The sequence below is a fragment of the Zalophus californianus genome, chromosome 7 (genome assembly GCF_009762305.2).
Source record: "Zalophus californianus isolate mZalCal1 chromosome 7, mZalCal1.pri.v2, whole genome shotgun sequence".
Classification (NCBI taxonomy): domain Eukaryota; kingdom Metazoa; phylum Chordata; class Mammalia; order Carnivora; family Otariidae; genus Zalophus; species Zalophus californianus.
In genome coordinates this window covers 135,849,250-135,866,672 of record NC_045601.1, presented here as the reverse complement: position 1 = coordinate 135,866,672, position 17,423 = coordinate 135,849,250, and the positions used below count along the sequence as shown (strand labels likewise).

The 17,423-nt window shown below is 41.5% G+C and overlaps 1 pseudogene; it reads left to right on the top strand.

Annotated features, from left to right (window-relative positions):
- Nucleotides 1-8,464: 8,464 nt before the first annotated feature.
- Nucleotides 8,465-15,449, top strand: LOC113928012 (annotated as a pseudogene).
- The last annotated feature ends 1,974 nt before the right edge of the window (nucleotides 15,450-17,423 follow it).

The window sequence follows — 17,423 nt, the reverse complement described above, 5'->3', positions numbered from 1 at the left end:
TAAAACTCACAAATCTTAGAACCAAGGAAACCATCTTAAGGGCAGTTAGGGGGAAGAGATTCCTACATATAGAGGGAGGAATATCAGAATAATGTCAGACCTATCCACAGAGACCTGGCAAGCCAGAAAGGACTGGCAAGACATATTCAGGGCACTAAACGAGAAGAACAGGCAGCCAAGAATACTTTATCCTGCAAGGCTGTCATTTAGAATGGTTGGAGAGATGCAGACCTTACAAGACCGGCAGAAACTGAAAGAATATGTGACCACTAAGCCGGCCCTGCAAGAAATATTAAGGGGGGTTCTATAAAAGGAGAAAGACCCCAAGAGTGATATTGAACAGAAATTTACAGAGACAATCTACAGAAACAAGGACTTCACAGGCAACATGATGACAATAAATTCATATCTTTCAAAAATCACTCTCAACGTGAAAGGCCTAAATGCTCCCATAAAATGGCACAGGGTTGCAGATTGGATAAAAAGACAGGACCCATCCATATGCTGTCTACAAGAGACTCATTTTGAACCTAAAGATACATCCAGACTGAAAGTGAAGGGATGGAGATCCATCTTCCATGCCAACGGACCTCAAAAGAAAGCTGGGGTAGCAATTCTTATATCAGACAAATTAGATTTTAAGCTAAAGACTGTAGTTAGAGACACAAAAGGACACTATATCATTCTTAAAGGGTCTATCCAACAAGAAGATCTAACAACTGTAAATATCTACGCCCTCAACATGGGAGCAGCCAACTACATAAGCCAACTGTTAACCAAGGAGACCTCAATTGTAGGAGACCTCAATACTCCACTCTCAGCAATAGACAGATCATCTAAGCAGAAAATCACAAAGAAACAAGAGCTTTGAATGACACACTGGACCAGATGGACCTTATAGATATATACAGAACATTCCACCCTAAAACAACAGAATACTCATTCTTCTCGAGTGCACACAGAACTTTCTCCAGAATAGACCACATACTGGGTCACAAATCAGATCTCAACCGATACCAAAAGACTGAGATTTTTCCTTGCATATTCTCAGACCATAATGCTTTAAAACTGGAACTCAATCACAAGAAAAAAATTGGAAGAAATTCAAACACTTGGAAGCTAAAGACCACTCTGCTCAAGAATGTTTGGGTCAACCAGGAAATCAAAGAAGAACTTAAACAATTCATGGAAACCAATGAGAACGAAAACACATTGGTCCAAAACCTATGGGATACTGCAAAGGCGGTCCTAAGGGGGAAATACATAGCCATCCAAGCCTCACTCAAACAAATAGAAAAATCCCAAATTCACCAACTAACTCTACACCTTAAAGAACTAGAGAAAAAGCAACAAATGATGCCTAAGCCACGCATTAGAAGAGAAATAATTAAGATTAGAGCAGAGATCAATGAATTAGAAACCAGAAACACAGTAGATCAGATCAATGAAACTAGAAGCTGGTTCTTTGAAAGAATTAATGAGATCGATAAACCACTGGCCAGACTTATCCAAAAGAAAAGAGAAAGGACCCAAATTAATAAAATTATGAATGAAAGGGGAGAGATCATGACTAACACCAAGGAAATAGAAACAATTATTAGAAATTATTATCAACAACTATATGCCAATAAACTGAGCAATCTGGAAGAAATGGATGCCTTCCTGGAAACCTATATACTGCCAAGACTGAAACAGGAAGAAATTGACCACCTGAATAGGCCAACAACCAGTAACAAGATTGAAGCAGTGATCAAAAACCTCCCAAAAAACAAGAGTCCAGGGTCTGATAGATTCCCTAGGGAATTCTACCAAACATTCAAAGAAGAAATAATACCTATTTTCCTGAAGCTGTTTCAAAAAAATAGAAACAGAAGGAAAGCTTCCAGACTCATTCTATGAGGCCAGCATTACCTTAATCCCCAAATCAGGCAAAGACCCCATCAAAGAGGAGAATTTCAGACTGATATCCCTGATGAATATGGATTCCAAAATTCTCAATAAAATCATAGCTAATAGGATCCAACAATACATTAAAAGGATCATCCACCACGACCAAGTGGGATTTATCTCTGTGATGCAAGGGTTGTTCAACATTCGCAAATCAATCAGTGTGATAGAACACATTAATAAGAGGAGAGAAGAACCATATGGTTGTCTCAATTGATGCAGAAAAAGCATTTGACAAAATACTGCAACCTTTCCTAATTAAAACTCTTCAGAATATAAGGATAGAGGGAACATTCCTCAAGTTCATAAAATCCACCTATGAAAAACCCACAGCTAATATCATCCTCAATGGGGAAAAGATGAGAGTCTTTCCCTTAAGACCAGGAACACGTCAAGGATGCCCACTCTCACCACTATTGTTCAACATAGTACTAGAAGTCCTGGCAACAGCAATCAGACAACAGAAAGAGAAAAAAGGTATTCAAATTGGCAAAGAAGTCAAACTCTTTCTCTTTGCAGATGACATGATACTTTATGTGGAAAACCCAAAAGACTCCACCCCCAAATTACTAGAATTCATACAGCAATTGAGTAATGTGGCAGGATACAAAATCAATGCACAGAAATCAGTTGCTTTCTTATACACTAACAATGCAACTGTAGAAAGAGAAATTAGAGAAACGATTCCATTTATAATAGCACGAAAAACCATAAGATATCTTGGAATAAACCTAACCAAAGAGGTAAAGATCTATACTCTAGGAACTACAGAACACTCATGAAAGAAATTGAAGAAGACACAAAAAGATGGAAAAACTTTCCATGCTCATGGATCGGAAGAATAAACATTGCTAAAATGTCTATGCTACCCAGAGCAATCTGTACCTTCAATGCCATCCTGATCAAAATTCCAATGACATTTTTCAAAGTGCTGGAACAATCCTAAAATTTGTATGGAATCAGAAAAGACCCCAAATCATCAAGGAAATGTTGAAAAAGAAATCAAAGCTGGGGGCATCACGTTGCCTGATTTCAAGCTATATTACAAAGCAGTGATCACCAAAACAGCATGGTACTGGCACAAAAACAGACATATAGACCAATGGAACAGAACAGAGAGCCCAGATACGGATCCTTAACTCTATGGTCAAACCATCTTTGACAAAGCAGGAAAAAATATGCAGTGGAAAAAAGACAGTCTCTTCAATAAATGGTGCTGGGAAAATTTGACAGCTTATACAGAAGAATGAAACTCGACCATTCTCTAACACTGTACACAAAGATAAACTCAAAATGGATGAAAGACCTCAGTGTGAGGAATCCATCAAGATCCTAGAGGAGAACATAGGCAGTAACCTCTTCGACATCGGCCTCAGCAACTTCTTTCAAGATACATCTCCAAAGGCTAGTGAAACAAAAGCAAAAATGACCTTTTGGGACTTCATCAAAATAAAAAGCTTCTGCACAGCAAAGGAAACAGTCAACAAAACAAAGAGGCAACCCACAGAATGGGAGAAGATATTTGCAAATGACACTACAGACAAAGCGCTGATTTCCAAGATCTATAAAGAACTTCTCAAACTCAACACCCAAAAAACAAATAATCAAGTCAAAAAATGGGCAGAACATGAACAGACACTTCTCCAAAGAAGACATACAAGTGGCTAACAGACACATGAAAATACGTTCATCATCATTAGCCATCAGAGAAATGCAAATCAAAACCACATTGAGATACCACCTTACACCAGTTATAAAGGCAAAAATTGACAAGGCAAGAAAAAACAAATTTGGAGAGGTTGTGGAGAAAGGGGAACACTCTTACACTGTTGGTGAGAATGCAAGTTGGTACAGCCACTTTGGAAAACAGTGTGGAGGCGCCTCAAAAAATTAAAAATAGAGCTACCCTATGACCCAGCAATTGCACTACTGGGTATTTACCACAAGGACACAGACGTAGTGAGAAGAAGGGCCATATGCACCCCAATGTTCATAGCAGCAAAGTCCGCAATAGCCAAACTGTGGAAAGAGCCGAGATGCCCTTCAACAGACGAATGGATAAAGAAGATGTGGTCCATATATACAATGGAATATTACTCAGCCATCAGAAAGGACGAATACCCAACTTTTACATCAACATGGATGGGACTGGAGGAGATGATGCTAAGTGAAATAAGTCAAGAAGAGAAAGTCAATTATCATATGGTTTTACTTATTTGTGGAACATAAGGAATAGCAGGGAGGACATTAGGAGATGGAAGGGGAAAATGAAGGGGGGGAAATCGGAGGGGGAGACGAACCATGAGAGACCCTGGACTCTGAGAATCCAACTGAGGGTTCTAGAGGGGAGGGGGGTGGGGGGATGGGTTAGCCCGGTGATGGGTATTAAGGAGGGCACATACTGCACAGAGCACTGGGTGTTATACGAAAACAATGAATCATGGATCACTACATCAAAAACTAATGATGTATGGTGACTAACATAACATAATAAAATAAAATAAGTTTTTAAAAAAAGAGTGAGAGAACAGACATAAAAAGCAGTATAAGCCAACTCGAGTTAACAGACATTTATAGAACACTCCATCCCCAAACAGGAGAATACGTATTTTTCTCAAGTGCCCATGGAACATTCTACAGTATAGACCATATCTAAGGCCATAAAACTAGTCTTAATAAATTTTAAAAGATTGACAAAAAACAAAGTATCTACTCCAACTACAATGGAATGAAATTAGAAATGGAAACAAGAAATCAATTACAGAAGGCAAACTTTGGAGCTTATTACAGAAAAGAGGAAACTTTTGAGGCTTGTGACATATGGAAATTATAGAACTAAAGTCAAGTATTAAAGGTCCTTGAAGAAGGAGAGGAGCAGAAGGTGGGTTCCTCCCTATGTCTCTAGCACCATCAACAATGACTCTTTAAGTCAGGTATTATTTTCCAATGCTGGTAATTGTCTGCACACATTGTGCTATTTCCTGCCTCCATGATATTGCTAAAACTATCCCGTCTCTGGAAGGCACTTCTTTCCTCCTTCCCCCGCAAACACACACAAAGCTCCCAAACTTTCCTCTCCTACTTATCTGTCCTGTCTTGGCCGATTGTTAATTCAGCTAACAGTTTTTCACTATCTACTGGGCATCAAATCTCTGCTGAGAGTGGTGATACAGCATTAAACTAAGAAGGCCAGATCCCTACTTTCACAAAACATATTCTGATGGAGGGAACCAATGTAACAAGATGGGAAATCAATAAACAAGATGATGGCAGGTCTGTAGTAATTGCTACAAAGGGAATGGTGGAATGATGTGAGGTAGATTAATGGGGAAGGGGCGCATGGTGGCATTCACACAGATACACTAGCAGGTCTCCACATGTCTTTTTCCTCTTCTTTTTAGCACAAAACTAGACTACCTTTCCCAGCCTCTTTTTGCATCCAAGTACAGCCATTCTAGCCAATGGAATATAAGTGGAACTGATATGTGTCATTTCTGGGTCAAAGTTTTTAAGACATGGCTATGTACCCTCCATTCTATCAGCTGGATGTAAGCAACAATGAGGTTCAAGGAGATGGCATGGCCACCTGATAGATCTTTGTTTGAATCTTTGCATCAAGAGAGCCACTTGCCAACTAGGAACGCCCACCCAGGACTATTGCAGAAGTGACAAAATTTATTGTACTTCAGCCACTCTACACATCGGAGTTTATTTGTGACCATAGCCTAACCAATCTGAGCAAATGCAAAATGCTTTAGCTACAGTGCCCAGGAAATGTCTGTCCAAGGAGCTGGTGCTGGATGTGAATAAAGAATGAGAATAAAACAGCCAAGCCAAGAGCAGGAACACTCCTGGCAGAGGGAACAGCAAGAGTAAAGGCTCTGAGCCGACAAAGAGCACATAGCATGTTCGAAGAACAAAAAAAGAAGCCAGTACAGCCACAGTGTAGTAAATAGGGAAAGAATGGAATTAAGTGAGCTGAAGTAGTTAACAGGAGTCAGATCATTCTTAGCCTTCATCACCTCCTGGAAGCTGCCATCTCAAACATTCACCATGATCACTACCAGCTCAGTTGGGTGACCAGTTTTGGAGCTCCCACAGTAACCATGAGTTGGCCTCCTTCATTACCTTTTTATCCCCTTTATAATGATCTGTTTATCCAGAAAAAATAATCCATTCATCTGTTTATCTCCAGCGTGCGTGCCAACATGTATAGGTGCTCAATAAGTGTTTCTGGTATAAATGGATTGAACAAATGGCGGCCTTGCAGTTCTCCCCATGACATTTACTGTGACTCGTGTGATGATAGTTGCATTAGGGAGCAAAGAAAGATTCTGAGAGACAACTCATCTCCATATACTGCTAGTTTTACCAGTGTGATCTGACCTCCTTTCACAAAGCCCTTCCCTCCTCCCACCCACCCTTCCTTCAGATTCTTTCTAAGGATGACCCATTTCTAACTAAGATTTCTTCGAGATAACAGGTTGTTGGGAGCCTTCATTAAAGAGGAAGGTTTCCCCTTCAATGAAAATGACTGGAAACAGTGAAAAGACTCAGTGTGAAGCTGAAGGCCCCCTGCCAATACAATGACCCAGTTAGGAACCAAAACAAAGAACAGATAAATCAAGGGCATAAAAGTCTCCCCATTGCACTCTTACATCTTCCCTACTCACTGCAGTGGTTTCTAGGAAGTTTCAAACTTGAGCTAATTTGATTCCCTGGAATTGGAAAATGCCATCCCCTACCTCAAAAGTTCTTCCCATAGGAGTGGAGACGTCATTTTATTCACTGTAATGATGTGAGGAGGTCAGTTTTTATTCTCACGGCTCAGAGGGCACCCTTCCCTCCATTATTTCATATTCTCTCCCCGCCTCCCCTCCCCACCTCCTCCATACACCATAAAAAACTCATTTTCACCTTGTGGCTCTCAAAACAACTCAGCAACAACTCTCCACTTACTAATATTGGGATGAGTCAAGTGTTTGAGGGTATAACAGAGGACTGGTGTGGTGGGGAAAAGGAAATTATATTCTTTCGGGAAGTGGTTTTTAAATATTTCTACCAAATGATCCCCTAATGGCAAAGAAAAATGAAAGAATACATCTTAGGGTCTGAGGTCAGAGCTTGAAACAGGCACAGACAAGCCTGAAAAATTTTTAAGTTTCTTCTTTTATCTTCAAAATTGCTACAAGATTTTTATCACATATGCAGACACACACAGAGACACTCCCCTCTATGTATTAAAATTAAAATATTCTGTCAATCAAATCTTTGAGTAAATTGGCAAGACAAACACCATAAAGTTTATACTGTGCCTTCAGAAGCTAGTATCTCCCAAGCCCATCGTTACTCCTTTGACTATACACCATTTTTATTTTATTGGCCTTTTTTTTTAAGATTTATTTATTTATTTGAGAGAGAGAGTGAGAGAGTGAGGGGAGGGGCAGAGAGAGTTTCAAGCAGACTCCCTGCTGAGAGCAGAGTTGGAGGGGGGGGGGCTTGATCTCACCATGCTGAGCTCATGACCTGAGCCAAAACCAAGAGTTCGAGGCTCAACTGACTACTCTACCCAGGCATGCCCCCCCGCCCCACCGCCCAACCGCAATACCTGTATTTTAGAGGCTTGTTCTCAGGACATTCATCCTTGCAAATTCCAGACAAAGCATTCACTATTCAAGTGCTGTTGAGTTTGTACCTGTCTTGGGAACAATGGCCGCCCCCGGGAGGTGATTATGGACACCCCTCAGAGGTGATCTATAGGCACGTCCCTGTCTCCTTTGGGGGCAAGGCACTATAGAGAAGACTTGGAAAGGGTTACTCAATACATTAGGATCAGAAAAAAAGAAGAGGACACAGAAGGAATGGAATACCATGAGATGTCACCCAGGTTTGCTTTCCAACTGAAGCTCTCAGGATTGAGTTTTAATGGCATCTTCCGAAGACCTATTTCTTAAAAGAGGTGGGCGGTCCCAGAGGAGCTACCAAGGTAGCCACTGGGGATCTTGCTGTTAGCTTTCTTTCCTGACTCCCAGTGGTGGCCGATAATTTCTGGTTGACCAGCTAATGATAGATTCCAGGAAGGAGAGGTGAGGCAGCATCTCCTGAACATGTTCTTTGTCAGGCCCCTGACTGGATACTTTGCTGTGCTGTCAGGGTAGTTCTCACAACAGTATAGGATATTATTCCCAATTTACAGATGCAGAAATTGAGGCTCAAAGAGGTGAAATAACTTGCTCAAGTTCACATAATATGTAAGTTATACACAGGGAACCCAAACTTTAGTCTGTTTAATTCCAAGATTTGTACTCTCTACTACACATGGCTTTGTCCACAGGCAACCTTTGGGTGGTCAACAGCAGCAAGAACTGTAAAGAACTCAAGAAAGAAAGGTACTCCATCTGGAAGCTGCCTAGTGGAATCCCCCTGGTCAGAACCATTGCGAATAGGGGATGCTGTAGAGAACCTTCCCTGCTGGACATTTCTGTGGGCAGACATACAGGGTCTCCCCCAATCCCCCATGGACCCTTGGAGCCCTGCTCGGAACTTGCTAGGGACATTCTCAGAGACCTCCCACCACGCTGTACCCTTCAGGGATAGTGGGGTAAGTGATCAGTGACCACAGTCTATTCTCTATCTTGTACAGAGAAGGTGCAAAGAGGTTAAGACTTTCTCCCCAGAAAACCCATAACCCAAAATTCAGAAACCCTGATTTTTAAGCTGGAGCAAATCGCAAGGTCCTCCAAAGTGCCCTAGCTCTCAGATTCTCAGTTACAGGAGAAAGTTAAATTTAGAGAAAGTTAAATTTCTTTTCTGTTTATTTGTCCTGAGTTTTCCTATTTTGAGCTTCAAGAATTGTTTTTAAGGGGGGGGGAGATAAGATGAGCAATTGGTCTGCGTTTACTTTCCTTATGTAAATCTTGTTTCGCCCTGACTTCGTCTGTTCAGACCAAAACAGTCCTGATGGTCTTAGTCTGCCTCACACAGAAACATCAAGAACATCCTCTTGCTCAGTCCCCATTCTCTTAACCATCAGTCAGTTTAGTGGCCCTGGGCAGAGTGGAACCTCCATAGACTCCAAGCTCCATGGCCACGGGAACCATGTGACAAAATTCTATTCCTGGTGCCCAAGAAAATGCCTGAAACAGAAGTGCTTTTACCAGTACTGTTGAATTCGATGCCTTTTTAAAAAGAAATTGGAGAACTGGAGAGAATCTACAGAGGAGGTAACTCAAACCCCTCATTCTACAGAAGAGAAGCAGAAGAACCAGACGGATTGTCCGTGGATATGCAGGTAGTAAGTGGCAGAGCCACAGCTAGAAGCCGCGTCTGGTCCACTGCTCTCTGCCACACAGCCTCAAAATTGAAGCAGGCTCAAGAGTTTAAAATTGACTCTCTTTTAATAACTTGGTTCTGCTTTTAGAATCATATAGGATCAGATGTGATTTGTAGACTAGCTTGCAAATGATTAAATGGCCCCCACTTAAAGCACTATATTAGATGAAATGCTTTTGGCTGCAAGCAACAGAAAATCCAAGCTAACTGGCTTAATGAAGAATTTTTTTGGCTCGCTTAACTGGAAGTCCCAAGGTAAGTCAGGTCTTCCATATGACATGTGGCAGCTCATAGCCTGTCTTCTTGTGATCCCATGGCTCTGCCCTGCTCCCTGTTGCTTATTCTCAAGCAGGCAGTGAAATGGTTATAATAGTCCCAGTCCTCATATCAGTGCTCTACAAGATCAGAGGAAGGGAAGGGTATCTCTTTCTGTGTATCTCTGTTAGGGACAGGGAAACTTACCTGAAGCCCCTAATAAACTTCCTCTTACCACGTGTGATGGTTCATTTATTGTCAACTTGAATGGGCTAACAGATGTCCAGATAGCTGGGAGAATATGAATTCTGAGTTTGTCTGTGAGAGTGTTTCTAGGAGACATTAACGTTTGAACTGGTAGATTGAGCAAAGAGCAACGCCTTCATCCATGGTAATGGGCATCATCCGGTCCACTGAGAGCCCAAAAAGAATGAAAAGGTGAAAGAAGGGCAAGTTTGGGGGCACCTGGGTGGCTCAGTTGGTTAAGCATCCTACTCTTGATTTCAGCTCAGATCTTGATCTCAGGGTCACGGGATCAAGCCCCGCATCGCACTCATTGGGGAGTCTGCTTGAGATTCCCTCTCCCTCTCCCTCTGCCCCTCCCCATGATTGTGCATGCATGCACGCTCCCTCTCAAAATAAATAAATGAAATTAAAAAAAAATAATAAGAGCAAATTTGCCCTGTCCACCTGAACTGGGACATCCATTTTCTCCTGCCCCCGGACATTGGCTCTCCTGGTTCTCTTTGGGCTTGGACTGAATTACACCACTAGCTTTCCTGGTTCTGCAGTTTGCCAATTCCTATCATCTCTCTCAATCTCTACCCCCACCCCAGTGTGTGTGTGTGTGTGTGTGTGTGTGTGTACCGCAGAATAAACTGGTTCTATTTTTCTGGAGAACTCTAATCCACCACATTTAGGACAAATGGACATGGATGAAGGTCACCAGAAGAAAAAAAAAAGGCTTACAGTTTCTGAGAGGGAGTTCCTGGCCATGTTATAGCCCCTGGGCAGGGAAGTAGCAAAGAGTCACAGTCCTGGGACAAGGAGAATCCTAGAGAGCTTACCACAACAGGAAGTCAGGAACAAGGATCAGAGGATTAGCCAGGTTGTAAGAAAAGAGAAACAAGGGAGCCTGGGTGGCTCAGTTGGTTAAGCAACTGCCTTCGGCTCAGGTCATGATCCTGGAGTCCCAGGATCGAGTCCCACATTGGGCTCCCTGCTCGGCAGGGAGTCTGCTTCTCCCTCTGACCCTCCCCCCTCTCATGTGCTCTCTCTCTCTCAAATAAATAAATAAAATCTTAAAAAAAAAAAAAGAAAAGAGAAACGAATGCAAGATTCAAGTGGAAGCAAATGTGTTGTGATGTTAAACACTAGGCTGTTTGTCAGAAAATTTAAGACTCCACCCAAGCAACGATTGCTCTTGAGAAGTGCAGATTCTGAAGTGAGAGATGGGGGGTGGGGGTTATGGGAGAAGAACGAATTCAGAGGCAAGAACCAGCTCAAAGACTCTTCTGTCTGCTCTGTCTTGCTTGTTTGCATCTCCCACCCTGAATTTTTCCACACAGAGTTGGCCAATAACTATGATGCTTTGCCACCATTTTGGATTCCCCACCCCACCCCCTGTTACTTGGTTTGATGGTGAGCTTCAATTTTCAGCCCCACGTGGAGGCCCAGGGCTAGTTCCTGTTAACCCGTACCAGCAATATCACCATGTTCCCGATATGATCAATCTATTCATTAGTCAATCATTTCTTAAAACATACCCTAGTCAGAAAGAGTAAAATAGTCAAGACAATGTTGTTATAGCATCACAGAGTTCAGAAAGACCTTACAAGGTAGCTTCGTTCAAACTTCCAAACTCCTATTGTATTTGGTTTTACTACTCTACAATCTGACTTCATATATATCTTCTTACTCTCTCTCTAATAGTCTAGTGACTACAAGTTCCAAGAGAACTGGGTCTCTCTCTATCTGAGAAATCCTCTATGCAGAATGGTGCTTGAACATCCTACTCAGTAATGACAGGCTGAATGAGCCAGATACACAAACTAAAGTCCAGGGTCACCCCACTAGTCAACAGGGAGCAACCAGAACTCAGGTTTTTTGATTCCTTGGGGTTTCTGTATTACAAAAGCAAAAAAAAAAAAAATATATATATATATATATATATATATATATATATATATATATATATTGGCTTTAAAATAGTTACATGTGTTCTAGCATACCTTCCTTCAAAGCATATTAGAGGATTTTGCAGATTTCCCCTTTCCATTCATATTCCAGTAGGGAGAAATTATTATTTAAAAAAAAAAAAGAGCTTCCCAAAGGACTCACTGAGGTAAAGAATAGTGAAGACACCTTGTCATATAGCTCCATTCTGTTTCAAACACTTGTCTCATTTGCTTTTCAGACTAATAGGTAAATCTCCCTATTCCTGCTCCAAGGCAAAGAAAATACTGCTAGCTTTGTCAACAGCAAATAAAATACGGGTGACTACTTTACAGTCAGTTCGTGTATTTATCTTTCAGCATCTATTATGAATCTATTATGAATCAAGCTATACTGGGCATATCTGGGAAAGAGCGTGTGAAGCTTTCTCGCAGAACAAAAAACAATAACACCCATATTCATGGATTGTGATATTCTGGGATAGCCATATGTGACTTTTGTGTCTTCAAAATATTTTATCCTGTTGATACATAAAAGGTTTGAAAATGTTGTTTTCTTGGCCTCTGCTGTTCAGGGAGGCTAGCTGGCAGCTAGCTGGATTTTTTTTTTTTTTTTCTGATTCATATGCAAAAGCTATATGGGAAACCCCCTTCCGACATAACAAGTTAATCATCTCTTTAAGAGCAAAAATGTGTGCCCTGCTTTCTTGGGCCACAGAAGGCACTGGGCTTTAACAGAAGTGACTGTTAATAAGTTTGAAACCAAACAGAGCCCGTTAGTCGCTGTTTTTAATGGTACCATTGAATCGAACAGACCTCTCCCTGCCTCTGAATCAGATCTGGCATATCAACATAAGAATATGTTGTATCAGGGCTCCTGGGTGGTTCAGTCAGTTAAGCGTCTACCTTCTGCTCAAGTCAGGATCTTGGGGTCGTGGGATCGAGCCCCGCATCGGGCTCCCTGCTCAGCGGGGAGTCTGCTTCTCCCTCTCCCTCTCCCTCTGCCTCTTGCCCCACTTATGTTCTCTTTCTCTCTCTCTCAAAGAAATAAACAGAAACTTAAAAAAAAAAGAATATGCTGTATCAGAAGGAGAAGAAGATATATGGTTATATTTTATTTATGAATATCTTATCTAGACACAGGAAGGATTTAAGGCACCTTACAGAGAGACCTAGAGGATAAGGAGAAGAAAAGTAAAACAGGTGAAGTGAGAAAAGTAAAGCCAAAGAAAAGGAGAACAGTGCATAAAATTTGTGTGGAATTTGAGATTCAAAGTTTTAAGTCAATGCCAGAATTTTTCACCCAGGAAATATGCACAGGTATGCCTGACTTTTGGAGATCCAGGCACACACAAATCCAGAGTAAAAGCCAGAGAACTTATGAAGCTAATAGTTTACAAAAGAATTCATCACTACCGGCATACCTCCTTTTATTAAACAGATAGTGGGGGGGGGGTTGGTTTTGTTTTTTTACAAATTAAAGGTTTGTGACAACACTGCAACAAGCAAGTCTTTTCGTGCCATTTTTCCAACAGGATTTGCTCACTTTGTGTCTCTGTACCACGTTTGGGCAATTCTCACAATATTTCAAACTCTCTCATTATTATTGTATTTGTTAGGGTCATCGGTGATCCGTTATCCTTGATATTACTATTGTAATTGTTTTGGGGCACCATGAACCACACCATATAAGATGGCAAGCTTGATAAATGTGTGTATATTCTGACAGCTTCACTGACCTGCCATTCCCCCTTCTCTCCCTCTCCTGGAGCCTCTCTAGTCTCTGAGACACAACCATATTGAAAGGAGGCCAATTAATAATTTTACAGTGGCCTCTAAGTGTTCAAGTGAAAGGCTCATACATTTCTCACTTTAAATCAAAAGCTAGAAATGATTAAGCTCAGTGAGGAAGACATGTTGAAAGCCAAGATGGGCCAAAAGCTAGGCTTCTTGTGCCAAGCAGTTAGTCAAGTTATGCACGCAGAGGAGAAATTCTTGAAGAAAATTAAAAGTGCTACTCCAGTGAACACACAAAAGATAAGAAAGCTGATAGGGAGAAAGTTTGAGGGGTCTGGACAGAAGATCAAACCAGCCACAACATTCCCTTAAACCAAAACCTCATCCAGCACCAGGCCCTCACTCTCTTCAGTTCTGTGAAGGCTGAGAGAGATGAGGAGGCTGCAGAAGGAAAGTCTGAAGCCAGCAGAGGTTGGTTTATGAGGTTGAAGGAAAGAAACCAAGTTAAGTGCAAGGTGAAGCAGCAAGTGCTGATGGAGAAGCTGCAGCAAGTTCTCCAGAAGATCGAGCTGAGATCATTAATGAATGTGGCTGCCCTGAACAACAGATTTTCAATGTGGACAAAACAGACTTCTATTGGAAGATGTCATCAAGGACTTTCATGGCTAGAGAGAAGTCAATGCTTAGCTTCAAAGCTTCAAAGCACAAACTGACTCTCTCATTAGGAACTAATGAGCTGGTGACTTGAAGTTGAAGCCAATGCTCATTTAGCATAGCAAAAATCCTGAGGACCTTAAGAATGATGCTAAATTTACCCTGCCTGTGCTCTATAAATGGAATAACAAAGCCTAATGATGGCACATCTGTTTACAATATGGTTTGCTGAATATTTTAAGCCCACTGTTGAGACCTGCTGCTCGGGGGAAAAAAGATTCCTTTCAAAATATGACTGCTCATTGACAATGCACCTGATCACCCAAGAGCTGGTGGAGATGGACAAGATATATGTTGTTTTCATGCCTGCTGACACAACATCCATTCTGCAGCCCATGGATCAAGGAGTCATTTCAACCTGCAAGTCTCATTATTTAAGAAATACATTTTGTAAGGCTAGAGTTGCCATAGACAGTGATTCCTCTGAGGGATCTGGACAAAGTCCATTGAAAACCTTCTGGAAAGGATTCACCATTCTAGATGCCATTGAGAGCATTTGTGATTTATGGGAAGAGGTCAAACTATCAACGTGAACAGGAGTTTGGAAGTTGACTCCAACCCTCATGGATGACTTGGAGGGGTTTAGGACGTCAGTGGAGGAAGTCACTGCAGATGTGGTAGAAACAGCAAGAGAACAAGAGTTAGAGGTGGAGTTTGAGGATGGGACTGAGCTGCTGCCATCTCATGATCAAACCTACACGGATGAGGAGGTGCTTCTGATGTATGAACAGAGAATGTGGTTTCTTGTAATTGAATCTACTCCTGTTGATGGTGCCGTGAAGACTGTTGGAATGACAATGAAGGATTTAGAATATCACATAAATTCAGTTGATCAAGCAGCGGCAGGGTCTGAGAGGATGGGCTCCAGTTCTGAAAGAAGTTCTACTGTGGGTAAAATGCCATCAAACAGCATCAGATGCTATAGAGAAATCATTCATATTGGGCGCCTGGGTGGCTCAGTCGTTAAGCGTCTGCCTTCGGCTCAGTTCATGGTCCCAGGGTCCGGGGATCGAGCCCTGCATCAGGCTCCCTGCTCCGCGGGAAGCCTGCTTCTCCCTCTCCCACTCCCCCTGCTTGTGTTCCCTCTCTCTTAAAAAAAAAAAAAAGAAATCATTCATAAAAGGAAGAGTCAATCAGTGTGGCACACTTCATCATTCTCTTAAGAAATGGCCATAGACACCCCCACCTTCAGCAACCACCACCCTGATCAGTCAGCAGCCAGCATCACCAAGGCAAGACCATCCACCAGCAGAAAGATTATGACTTGCGGAAAGCTCAGATGATATTTAGCATTTTTTAGCAATAAAGTATTTTTAATTAAGGTATGTACGTTTTTTAGACAAGATACTATTGCACACTTAATAGACTATAGTATAGTATAAACATAACTTTTATATTCACTGAGAATCCAAAAAATTCATTTGACTTGCTCTATTGCAATATTTGCTTTATTGCAGTAGTGTGGAACTGAACCCACAACATCTGAGGTGTGCCTTTATATTCCTATTTAGTGATGCTTTTGCATTTCAAATACATTCATGTTGTTGTAGATAAAGCTCAGTTATCTATATATGGCATTTGAATCCTTTCTGCTATGACAGACATAAGTAAATCATTTCTATTGCAAAGGATGTGAGTGCACAAACATTGCAGGATATGGTACTGACAACTACCTTAGAGATATTTAATCAAAAACATTCATGGTGGGTGCCTGGGTGGCTCAGTCAGTTAAGTGTCTGCCTTCAGCTCAGGTCATGATCTCCGGGTCCAGGGATCAAGTCCCACATCAGGCACCCTGCTCAGTGGGGAGTCAGCTTCTCCCTCTCCCTCTGCCCCTCGCCCCACTTATGTTCTCTCTCTCTCTCTCAAATAAATAAATAAAATCTTTTTTAAAAATGCATGTTATGCAATCACCACCACCAACAGCATATGCCTTTCCAATAAGGCCCAGGTGCCATGTCCCCAATCAACTGCAGGAGGAAATCACACCCCTGGAAGTTCTCATCCTAACTCCTTCCTCATCCTCAAAAAAAGTCCCATCATAGTGTTTACTAGGTTGTAACCTCCTCGAGAACAGGATATCCAACTGATAGCACCCAGCTCAACCCTGTGAATACAATAGGCGCCTAAAATATTTCCTGAATTTTGCATGGGGAAAGGAGGGAACACATTTCTTATTGATTTCCCCATCCATAGTTTTTACAGGTCAGAGGAAGCAAGATGCAAATTCCTGCACACATTTCAGCCCAGCAGTAAATTAATTTCGGGCTCCCACTCTGATGCTGCAGGACTGACTGCAGGTAGCTCAGCAGTGCCTTATAAGGGCAGGGACAGGTGGAAAGGGTAGGGAGATGGGGCAGGAGGAAGAGGCCTTGCTGGGTAAGAAAGAGGTGACAGAGCCGGTCTGACATAAAAAAGATAAGAGGGTCAGATGCGAACAAGAAACCATAGTCACCGCCATGAATTGTCTCAAGGCAAGTGGGAGGGGCTGCCCTTTGACCTTTCCATTTTTATATCTCAAGAAGCAGTACTCTGTAGGGTTTTTCCCCCCTTCAGGACATTTTGCCTTTGACATTCATTCTAACCATAAATGTCAGAGTTGTTGCCGAAGAATGATTAAGAAGCCCTAACTCAGAGGTTTCCAGGATAGTCCTGGATACTAAAACGTCCTGAGGTCAGTCCTGGTATATATTCTCTTTTAGTATTTTTTACCATCTGATTTGCCAGTCATTTCTTTGACTGCGCGCGCGCGCGCGTGTGTGTGTGTGTGTGTGTGTGTGTGTGTGTGTGTGTGTGTGTTTAGGGAAAAACAACCTATTTCAACTAAAAGAAAGCTTCCTTTTTAAGCTTTTACAAAGTCAAAGTAAATTCTCAATTTGAAAGTCATATCTTTAAGAATGCTCTGGGCTATTCTTCAAAAATAGTCTTTAAAATATATCGGAAATAATGTGGTCAAGCTAAAAGGAAAGTACTAAAGTTTTGCTTTTAAAATAGTATGGTGTGGAGTCACTTCTTAGCTTTCATATAAAATCCTTGAACTTGCTAAATCCAAAAAATAAAAAATCTGTGCCTTTAAATTTTTCCTGCTTAAAGTTTGTTTTTTTTGAAATTTATTTTTGCATTTATTGTTGGATAATGATGTACAGAAATATATAAAACACAAGCTGTCTCTTATTCTGTTTGGTGATAAAATGCTCAATTAAAAACAGGTTATGTTGCATGCCCTTGGCATCCTGCACTGATATTGTATTGTTCAGAATAGTA